The sequence below is a fragment of the Lygodium microphyllum genome, chromosome 11 (genome assembly GCF_053477565.2).
Source record: "Lygodium microphyllum isolate KBCC chromosome 11, Lygodium_microphyllum_v1.1.10, whole genome shotgun sequence".
In the NCBI taxonomy this organism is placed as follows: Eukaryota; Viridiplantae; Streptophyta; class Polypodiopsida; order Schizaeales; family Lygodiaceae; genus Lygodium; species Lygodium microphyllum.
The window spans coordinates 101,479,046-101,491,218 of NC_141145.1; positions in this window are offsets into that span (position 1 = coordinate 101,479,046).

The window sequence follows — 12,173 nt, forward strand, 5'->3', positions numbered from 1 at the left end:
TTCCAATAAAGTAGGATAAAACCAAGATAAGGGAGCAAGAAGGAGAATAAAATGGACTTACAAAATCATATCAACTAGTCAAGATGATTTTGAAATAATTTTGTTTAGTTAACTTGTAAAATAGGCTTTGGAATGGGTACATCACAAAAACCAATGTTGCTTACCTACATAAGCCAATAAAGAGTGAAAAATGAATGAGTAAGAATCTAAATATCGTTCTTTTAGAGAGATTAAATATCTCAAAGAGTAGTTGATTTGTGAAGATGAGATTTTGCTAGCAACCAATTCACTTATACATATTGTTTTTAATGGTCTTTCTTATTATTATCAACATTTTGTGTCTATCCTTTATTTATAATGAAAGGAAATCCCAATTCTTTGTCATTTGATAAGTTGATTTTTCTTTTACTACAAGAAACACAATCTTGATAAACAAGTCCTTTATGCATATTATAGATCAAGATTTTGTGGTTAATTAAAAAAGTAAAGGAAAAACTACATTGTTCACAAGTAAAAATTTGCATATATTATTTTAACAAAGAAGGCTAATAAGAATGAGATGAAAAATGTTAGTTTTAGCTATTTCAGGTATTGTAAGACAAAGAATCATGTCATTAAGGACTTTCCTAAATTAGCTATGAAAGAGGTTAAGAAGGAGAAAGCTAGTATCATTGCGGCATGTGACTTTCCTCCTAATTTGGAATTTGCAAGTGTTGTGCAAAATAAAGAGTGGACATTTAGTACAAACTACAATTAAGAATATTTTCTACATGGTTCTTGTATATTTGATGTTGTGAATTTAGATAAATGGTACTTGGATAGTGGTGCCACTAAGCACTTTGCTTTACAAAATAATTTGTTCACTTCTTTTGAGTCCACCCCTAAGGATAGTGCTATTGCATGACCCAAAAACTCCTCTTATCTTGTTAAAGGAGTTGGTGAGGAGTCCTCTAGTAGTCGATTGAAATTCATATCCATGCACATCACCGTCCCATTTCCCCATGGGAAACCTTTGACTTAGTTGAACAATCGTTTCAGTGGTAGCCCTGGCCCAATGATTTCTTGTGTAATGACTTCGAGGAACAAATCCTAGAGTCTCTTCCCCATATTATTGCATCTGCCTTACTCCACCATGCATATTGCTACAAGACAATGCATTTTCAGCCACTTTCTTCTCTTTTTCACATGATGTCCACTGATTAATAGCATCCTACATAGATAATCCAATACCTACTTCATGCTCATATTCAGCCCGAATACCCAACAAACCAATTTTCTCTTCAAATTTCAATAATGCACTAGTGGTATTACTAAGAAACTGACGCTTTTTCTTAATTATATCAATGATCTCATCATGAAATTTTCACTTGGCGATGCTAAGCACCTCTCCCAAGGTAAATTCCACCCGACTATTTAGGATCCGTTCTTCAAGAACCTTCTTAAGATCTGTGGCTATCTCAATGTCAGGCTGCAACTTATATCTTGGTTGCTTGCCCTTCTTTTTGCCCTCTTGTTTTCTATCCTATTTTTGCTCCTAACTGACCTCTTCCATAACATGCTTGGGAGGTGGCTGATTTGTAGCTTTAGGCTGATCCACACTTCTTCTTGTCATTCTTTTAGATGTCCCTGCATTATCTTCATCTCTCTTTCGTTTTTCTTCCACAAGTACATTCGTGTTTTATACCTTTGCTAAATATGTATACACTAAATATACATCTATCAGTGACTCGCAACCAGTTACGTCACGAATGTCTTGCCCTACATGAGAAATTTCATTATCAGCAACCTTTCTCTTTTCAGCTACATGTAAAGCATGTGTCCATATTTCAATCTTTGGACCAACCATCACTTGGTCATGCCTTCTATCCAACTGTAGACCAAAAGTAGAAGCATGTACTGTCGCATAAGCATTTCGAATAGCCAAGTCTTCCAACAACTTCTACATACCTCCCTTTCCAAAATTCAAAGCAAGGGGCAATCCCGTTTCTTGTGCATGGATCCTTCCATCTTTCCAAAAGATGAGATGTCGTGCCAAGGCCTCCTGATAGGCAGCACAATCCTTTCTCTCATACTGCAAACTATCACACCACATACATATTTTTCCTGGCTTAGGGGCTGTTGCCTGCGTCCCCTTTTCTCTTGTCCTTTTTTATCCAATTTCGCAACCTTCAATTGAAGATCCCGCATGCCTTTGACCAATTCATCTAAGACATCTTCCCTAACAGAGGCGACAATAGCAAGTATAGCCATAGGGTTAGCCAAAGAAGTGGGTGGCTTACTGGATACATCAATTGTCTTGCCCGTAATAGTGGGCAAGCTAGAGACATGCAATCTTTCTCTTCTTCTATGCTTTTTCACAAGTGCAGTAACAACTTTCTTGACATGTCTCCACTCTATTTTCAAACATGTCTCTATAGTTTGATCCTCCAGCAAATCATCAAGCTTCTCTTGAAGCTCAGGATCAACTGTTTATAGAAACAATTCAATTTTCTAGCTTGCAAGAGCTTGCTGTTCTGCAAGATCCACCAAATCAACTTTCAAATTCTCTTAACAATTCTGTAGCCAGAAGACCCTTATTGGGTTGTAAAACCCACTCCTGACAAGCCTTACACGTAATCAAATTGGTATCTTCAATGTAAAATTCATCCCTAAGTGTCTTCTTGAAACCTACCTAGTCAGCATCCTGCATGTACAATTCAATAATCAACGCTTTCAATTCATGTACAGTAACACGTACAAAATACCAACTCCATGCATGTTGAGCCACCCCAAAGAATTCCATCTTCTGAGCATAGGTATGTACATATGCAGATACATTTCTACCATTGAATAACTTCATCTCATGCTCAACTACTTGAGAGCATTCATCACAACACTTTCTGTTTGTGCAGAAGCTTGCATCACTTGTTGTTGTTGTTGAACCTGCATAAGCATATTCATATTTTGCTCCAACTGTTGCAAAACATCACTGGAGATTGTGTTCAAAGGTTCTCCCATCTTGTCTTCCCTTCTTCTGATGACCTTTCACATCGAGTTCACCAATGTTGGAGGGGTTCTTGTTAAAAGTCCATATCCACCAGGGATCAGAGGTAGAATGAAGTAGAGATAGGAGATGAAAGAGAAGGAAAAGAATAGACAAGAGGTAACACGACAAAGAAAAAGTACAATTAATTGAATCAATATGTATTGATAGAACCTAGAATCCTTTGCATGGCACTACTCAAAAGCAATCTCCCATTAGATCTCCTGGAGCTCCCTCATAGACAAAAAACGTGGATCAAAATAATAGCTCCTTCTCTGCTGCTTGGAACCCAAATTTGATGGCTTCGTTGGCTCCAAAAGGGGGGTAAAACTTCAGGACACCTACTCATGGATCTCCCAAATCACTCTTTCTTCCTTTTCAGTTCAAACTATAGTTTTCAGCCTATCAACAGAGATCACGACCCGTGCGATTTCACCCAGCTTTCTTCTTTATGAAAATTCCAATAACTCACTGAAAAAGCAACTTTCCTTTTGCATGCCATCCTAATCTAGAAGATTTTCTAACTTTTTCAAAATTTTACAATAAATAATATAAAAATAGGCTAAAATTGTCCAAAAATCTAGTATTTTTAGACCATTCATGCCACTCACATTAGTACTAATAACTCATATCACATTGACTCTCTTGATCAATAAGAAAGTCGGATGATGATGATGCATTCCATGCTTTTTCACACTGTGTCCGCGGAGTGGCATGACAACACCACTCCTTTGAAAGTGGTGGGGAATATTTCCAACAACGAATGCTCTGTGCTTCTAGCAGTGTTGGCTACACATGCTATCATGAACTGTTCTACATGAAGATCAGGTTCTTCATTGTACTCTCCCTTAAAGATTAGCAATATGACTACATTCACTAGCCTATCATCAATATTTCCAGGCTAGATATGGCTAGGAAGGGGACCTTGATTTTCCATTGGGTCTTCTATAAAGAGTGCCACAAGGGCATCAAAGGAGACTTATGCTACTAGCTTATTCTTAACTTTGATTTTTGCCTTCTCTCTTCTCATATACCTCTATATTTGTTCTAATGTTTGCCTCTTTGATTGCATCATTCATCACAAAGTTAGATCCACCCAGTTTGTTTGTACTTAACAGAAGGGAATTAGAAGGGCTTTAGTCTCTGGAGGACTCTCTTATTAATATTTCTTCTACTTTCTTCTTTCCAACATGTCTAAATTTAGCTTTTATTCCATTGTAGAGGGGAAGATATTCAATTTTGAAGATATCAAAATTCATTCTTATGAGGATTGCCATAGTTTCAATGCCTTGATAATACTAACTTTGGAGAGTTTCAACAGCATAAGGTTGTAAAGAACACTCTATCGACTAGCTTTTAGTGAGTTGCCAATTGGATAAATAGAAGGTTGTCAATACACCAAGCATCCCACGTATCTTTCTATTGAGTGTCCATGATAGCTCTTGATTCACTCTTGCTTCTACTTGTGTGCTTCCACTCAAACTCTACTCTTTCAATTGGTATTAGAGGATCATGGAGCTTTCTCATCATTCACTTCAGTCCAAATTTGAATACCTACAACTCAAGTTTTATGATCCTTCAAGGTATGCTTTGAGCTTCACTCTTGCATCTTCGTCTTGCTTGTTAAGGCCTACTTTAGGGGTTTACTAAGGTTTTTTTGGAGCTCTCCAAGACCTAGTGCCTTAAGGAGGTAAAGGCATCAACATTGATAGCAATAGTAAACATGTTGTTTGCACTTTATTTTCTACACCATTTTCCTACTCTACTTCATCACTAATCCAACTCATGAACCTCTTTGACACTTTTTTAACAGTTGTGACTCATCTTGGCATTGCTTGGTTGCATTTGGTTCCCTCTTTGAAGTTAAATACCTTAGCCATTAACTATGGAATAGTGTAAACATACTATAAATACTCCAAGTCTACATGGATTGAGCTTCTCATTTCTTATGTGATACCTCTAGAGCTTAGCCTTGATGCTCAAATGTCATGAGGATGTGTTGAGGTGATTATTGGATGAGTTAAAATATCTTAATAGATGCAAAGTTTTCTTGCTATGATACAATTTATACATCAAATATTTAACTAGGAAGGTTGTGTCTATTCAAGTCAATTGCTATCAGAACAGTTTGGACAACAAGCACACAACAGTTAGCTCTATACTTTGGATGTGCATTGGCCTACATGATATTTTGGGTGTGCTATATGTCTATGGTGATGTCTAGCATTGATGTATGTTGAGGGTTGAATGCGATTGACTTTTAGCTATTTTTGGTTTTTTAAAAGGTATTGTGAATGGTTGATTTTATGATTGAATTATTGGGTTTGAGTGGTTTCAAAAAAAAATTGCAAATTTTTGAGATAGGTTTAATATGTTTGAGAAGATTATGATGATTCTTTACTAAGTTATGATGTTCTGTTAGATTATATAGTATGTCTGCATGATTCTAATACATCTTCTTGGTCTCCACTTGAGCCTGTTTTCTTTATGTTTGAATGAATTGAGGATTGTTTGAGTATATTCTGGATGGTTTTTTATAAGTGTGAATGGTTTTTGTTGAAGCTATGAGGTTTTATGGTGTACTATTGACCCTCTATAGGATATTGTTTAGCTTCTATATGTCTTATTTATCTTCTATTTGTTTTTTGGAGTGTTCTCTGGGATGAATGTTTAGGTTGGGAGAGTTTTCCAATCTTTGAATGAGAAGATCACAAGCTCAAAATTAGCTAGCTCGAGTGAAGATGTAGATGATGAAGACTAGAGTAAAGAGTTGAAGTGACAGTGATAGTGATGGACTATGAAGGTCACTATAGTGGCTCTAGTGCCTCTTTGAATTAGGCATACACCATGGGCAGTGTATACATAACCAATAGAGGATTATTGAGGGTTATTACATTGTATTCTCATGTATTATTGTGTGTGTGAGATAGCTATTTTTTATGAAGAAACGTTATGTGTATGAAAGAGATTGAGAGATAGAGACAATATTATAATGACTAATGAAGACTATGTGTGTTTGCATGGTCTTACAAAGATTTAAAGGAGATTGATCCCATTGTATATCACCATCATATTGATCTCAAGTTGGATGCCAAGCCTGCAAGGCAACATAGAATGAAACCAAATTAGTCAATTGCCTTGGTGAAGATAGAGTTGTTGAAGCTCTTGGAATCTAAGGTCATCTACCCAATGGCCAATGGTGATGTTGGGATAAAGGGTACTGCCCGTGCCCACCCGTAAGGGCCATGTTGTACATAGTACATATACCTATCTAAAATCATTATTGAGGTACACTCTTCAATACCACAAATCGTGTGTTTGTATCTCTTCTCTCTCTCTCAACCTGCATCTCTACACAAAAGCTCCATTGCAGCTAACTCAACAAACTGGTATTAGAACTTGGTTCAGGCAATCAGGAGCTTGGCATTTCTTCAGGTGTAGGAGCTTGAAGTTGAAGAAGAGTTCACGCTGAAGAGTGTGCAGGCAGGGCAACAAGGTTTGAAGCTTGAATCTTCCCTCTTCATTGGAGCTTTTTGGCAGCCATCGTTGGCCACTTGGGAACCCTCCCCATCATCTCCAATACTTGGACTAGCATTCCAATGTCTTCAGGGCTGAAGGTGTCATCAGCATGGGTATGCAGATTTGGTTTTCAACATGCTCAGGACCTACAATAGTTGCTCCTCTTCATTTGGCATCATGGTTGTACTCCATACTTTTCATATAATGCTTAGCATTGAGTATTGAAGTGTAGTATTACACTTGGGACTTATATACATTCAGCTTTAGGTCTGAAATATACAGTATTTAGATCTAAAATAAACAGGGCAGCACATATCTTTGTGTGTTTAGTGCATACACATCATGCTCCTTTTATGGCTATTGGATGTCAGGGTGGATATCTCAGGGATCATGTGGCATTGTCTTGAGGTCATTTGGAGCTAATCTTGGCAATCATTTTTTTCAGTTTGGATTTTCTTGTGGCTGGAATACACAATCCACAACCTACAATTTACATGCAGCTCTCTGTCCTTTAATGACATTGTCCTTGGACATGCATGTTGATGCGTATACACGCTCAAGTGATGCCAAGACACTGAGGAATGATATGCCTATGTATTGAAGTGCATTTGCACCGATTTGACTAAGATTTCACTCAGAATTTTGATAATGATTTGGCTGTTGGAATAATAGGGCTGAATGACATTTTGGCTGCATATGCATTATGTCTTGCTTCTAGACTTGGTCTCAAGCATTCTATACCATGTATTCATGCTTATGGTTGATGCTACATGCTTGGATTTGATTTTGGGATGCATTTGAGCATTGATTAAAGCTCATTTTTTGGATCATCTTTACTTATAGGTCTACTGCTGTACATTTAGGACAGTTTCCTCCAAATCCAGGACAACATACCTCACTGTCAGGAAATTCGATATGTTTTTATGCAAGAACATTATGGTGATGTGTTCAGTAGCTTTGAATGGTATTTAGAGCTCAATCTCAATCAATCTGAGAGGTTATTTCAATTCTAAATTTTCACAACAGATTTTTCCTTAATGTCTGGGGGACCGCACTGCTGAATTGCAAGACAGCCACTTGTATTGACAGGAATTTCCGGACTGCACTCTTGAATTGCATGATAACCACTTGTATTGTTAGGAATTTCAGGACTGCACTCTATTTTTGTGAAGAAATTGGTATCTTTAATGTCATTGAATGCTTTTGAAGCATTTTGGGTAATAAACTAATGTATGTTCTTACCGTACATACTTAGGGATATTCTTAACATACTATTGAGTGGATTTTGGAGGTTCCATTGCTTGGCATTAGCTATCATTTATTGTCATATAGTTATTTGGTTGTGAATCATGGCTAGCAATAGTGACAATCATCTTATGCATATCAAGAAGCTTGAAGGAGCACACAACTTTGTAGTTTGGAAAATACAGTGCTATAACATCTTGTTGCAGAAGAAGCTTGCAAAAGTAAAGGGAACAAAACCCGCTAATGTGGAGTAGGACGACTGTGAGCTTGCATGCTTGACCATTGAGCTATCGATTTCTGATGCCTTGATGTTTAACATTGAAGGGTTGGATTCTGCTTATGACATTTGGAAGTGACTGGAAGAATTGTATGCTCAAAAGAGTGCTGCAAGCAAAGTCTACTAGCTAAAGAAACTCATGGATTTGCATATGAAAGAGGGTACTGCAATGTCTACTCACCTTAGTGACTTTAACTCCATTTTCAGCTAGGTTGTTGCTTTGAAGTTCAATATTGATGATGAGTTCAAAGCTACATTTTTGCTTTACACTCTACCAGAGAGCTAGGATACATTCAGCACTGCTATGAGCAATTCTAATGCTATGTTTTTGGAAGCTGATGTAGAGAGTGCTCTACTCATGGAAGAAATGAATCGGCATAACAATGCATCTAGTAAGTCTTCCAGTGCTTTGCATACTAGGGGTAGATCACAACACAAAGGAAAATATGATAGCAAGGGACACAATAAATCATGTGGTAAGGATGTTGAATGCCATCACTGTGGCAAGAAGGATCACTTCAAATGTGACTGCTATAAATGAATGTAGTCAATCACCATGAGAGTGACAGTGGGAATGATGTACTCATTGTCTCCTCATGTTTCAGTGCACATGCTTTGATAGCCGATACGGATGATGGCATGCACACTTGGATTTTAGATTTAAGTGTCTCTTTTCATATCACTCCTCATTGTGAGTGGTTTATAAACTATACAGGAGGTCGACATGGTGTTGTCCACATCTTGGGGATGATTATGCAAAAATTGCAAGCATTGGCAATGTACAACTACAGTTTCAACATGGATCTGTCTTCACTCATCAGAATGTAAGGCATGTACTGCAGCTCAAGAAGAGCTTGATTAGTACTGGCCAGCTAGATGATGATGGTTTTCATATCACCTTTGGTGATGGGAAATGGAAGATCTGTAAGGGATATAGGGTTATTGCTAGATATTGCAAGAGTGATACTTTGTATCCACTTCATGTATCTAGTGTGCATGACCATTTTGTCAATGTGACCAAACAGCCAAGTGTTTCCTTGTGGCATGGCCGGTTGGGACACATGAGTCAAACAGGAATGAAAATACTTTCTTGTTTGGGTTACTTACCTTGTCTTCGTTATGCTGATTTTGAGTACTATCATCATTGTGTTTATGGTAAGCATGCGCAAACATCTCATAAAAATTCTATTTTGTATGTTAGATACTAGGGTTATCTCTAGGAGGAAAGAAATAATTTGTCACATTTGTCGATGACGCTACTCGGAAGTATGGGTTTACCCTATTCGTAGCAAGAATGAAGTGCTTGACAAGTTTCAGAAATTCTTGGCATTAGTTGAGAACTAGACTGATAAGACACTTAAGTGTCTTTGCTCTAACAACGGTGGGGAGTATGTGTCCAAATCCTTTTAGGAATTTTGTGACAGCAAGGGGATAAAGAGGGAGCTCACTGCCCCTCATTATCCACCCCAAAATGGAGTTGTAGAGCACATGAATCAGACCATACAGGATAAGGTCCGTACAATGCTGTCTCACGCTGTATTATCCCATGGCTTTTGGGCAAAGGCTGTTATGACAACTGTTCATCTAATTAACAGGTCACTGAATAGGTCTTTAGGGGGGAGAGCCCCTCAGGAAGAGTGGTTGGGCAAGCCACCTTCTTATGCTCATTTGTGAGTGTATGGCTGCAAGGCTTTTGTGCACATATGGAAAGAACACATCAAATTGCAACCAAAGTCCTGTAAATGCATATTCCTACGATATGTTGATGAGGGTGAGATGTGATATAGACTTTGGGATCCTCAGAAAAGAAAGATAGTACACAACAATGATGTCATCTTCCATGAAGATCGCATGCATAAGCAGCCCGAGAAGACTTAGGAAGTCAAGAGGGTTATTTCCAGGGACGATGTACTTTTTAGATAGCCATTTGTACTCAGTGGAAAACATCGTATACTTGCTATAAATACTCCTAAAAATACAAGAAATGGCACTAGAAATGACCAACAAGGTATTGCCTATGATACACCATAGTTTCAGCTTGAAAACATGCAGTTAGGATAGCCTGAACTGTCAGGACGACATACTAGAATTTCAAGATAGCAACCTATACATGCAGAATTATAGGCCCGTATTTCAGGACAACAACCTATAAATACAGATTTGTAGGTGCTAGCAGCCGGTTGAGCCTTCACACCATAGGTCGACTCGACCATCAAGACCACTTGCCAGGTTTGTTCTTGGTGCACAGTATGCTACAAATTATGTCATGTTGATGGATTGTGGTGAGAGCCATCATGCTTCAAGGAAGTAATGACTAGACTAGATAGCAAGAAGTGTTCAATGCCATGCTGTCAAAAATGGAATCACTTGATAAGAATGGTACTTGGGACTTGATGCAACTACCTAAAGGGCAGAAAACTCTTCCATGCAAGTGGATTTACAAGATGAAGGTCACTTCTGGTTCTTCGCGAAAGTACAAGAACATGGAATTGACTTTGATGAGATATTCTCTCCTATAGTCAAAATGACTACTCTAAGAACCATTTTGGGCTTGGTTACAGCTGAAGATATGGAGCTCATACATATGGATGTTAAGACTCGTTCTTACATGGTGATCTACATGAGGACATATATATACCACAAGCCTGAGGGTTTTGTTGCTAAATGCAAAGAGATGATGGTCTATAAACTAAAATAGAGTGACCTTGGTATTACTCTTACTCCTACATTGCATTTGGATTCTATGAGTGCTTTTCAATTGGCCAAGAATTCGGGCCAAGAATCCGATCTTCCATGCGAAGATAAAGCACATTGAGGTGCACTATCACTTCAACTAGGAGGTGGCAAAGGACAAGTTTGTTGAGCTTGTGAAGATCTCAACTGGTGAGAATCCAAAGATCTGCTGACTAAAAGTCTCTTAACAAGATGTTTGCCTTCCTTAGGAAATGATGGGTATAGGATGAGATAACATCTATTCCTCATCTCGTTGTACTTTATGTACATTTGTACTTTGTCACTTTTTTCTTGTTCTCTTCTCACTAAAGGCACATTCACCTTTAAGTGAAAAATTTTTGGGGGTAAAGGTGATTGTGTTTACACCGCCATGCATTTACTTCACACCTTGTGACCACACACATGTACATTGTAGGTGGTAGATGCTCATCACTATCACCATTTGGTTGCTGAGCTTGGGATTACTGAGGTTCCTATTTTCCATTGTAATAGTTAGAGTGCTATCATGTTAGCACGGAACCATTTCTTTCATTCAAAGACAAAACACATATAGGTGAAGCATCATTTCATTAGAGAGGTACTTGACAGTAAGAGCATTGAGCTGGTTAAGGTACACACTGATGATAACCCTGCTGACCTTCTCACGAAAGGTCTTCCAATGGAGAGTTTTGCCCATTTCCAGCAGATGATGGGTATTGGATAGGTATAATCTCTTCATATTTGTATATACTTAGACTTAGATGATTCTTTTCCTCTACCTTTGGGCACATTGCCTTTAGGGGGGAGGTTGTTGGGATAAAGGGCAGTGCTTGTGCCTGCCCATAAGGTCTAGGTTGTACATAGTACATATACCTATCTAAAATCATTATTGAGGTACACTCTTCAGTACCACAAATCGTGTGTCTCTATCTCTTCTCTCTCTCTCAGCTTGCATCGCTACACAGAAGCTCCATTTTAGCTAACTCAATAGGTGAATGGGTTTCACCCATTGTGGTCATACCAAAGAAGAATGGAAAGCTCCACATATGTGTGGATTTCTATAATCTGATTTTCAAATTGAATAAATATAATTTTCATATCCCCTCCACCAACCAATAGTTGGACACAGTGATAGGACATCAATTGTATTATCTACTCAGCAGATTTAATGGATACAATCAAGTAGTGTGGATTGTAGAGGAAGACTGGTCTAAGACACCCTTCATAACAAAATGGGGTAGTTATGCTTGGGGGGTGATGCCATTTTGACTTTGCAACACCCTAGCCACCTTCCAATGAGTGATGATGGTTGCATTCCAAAACCACCTACATGATTTCATTGAGGTATATCTAGATGATTTCTATGTCTTCACTTTGCTATATAAGCATTGCGAACAC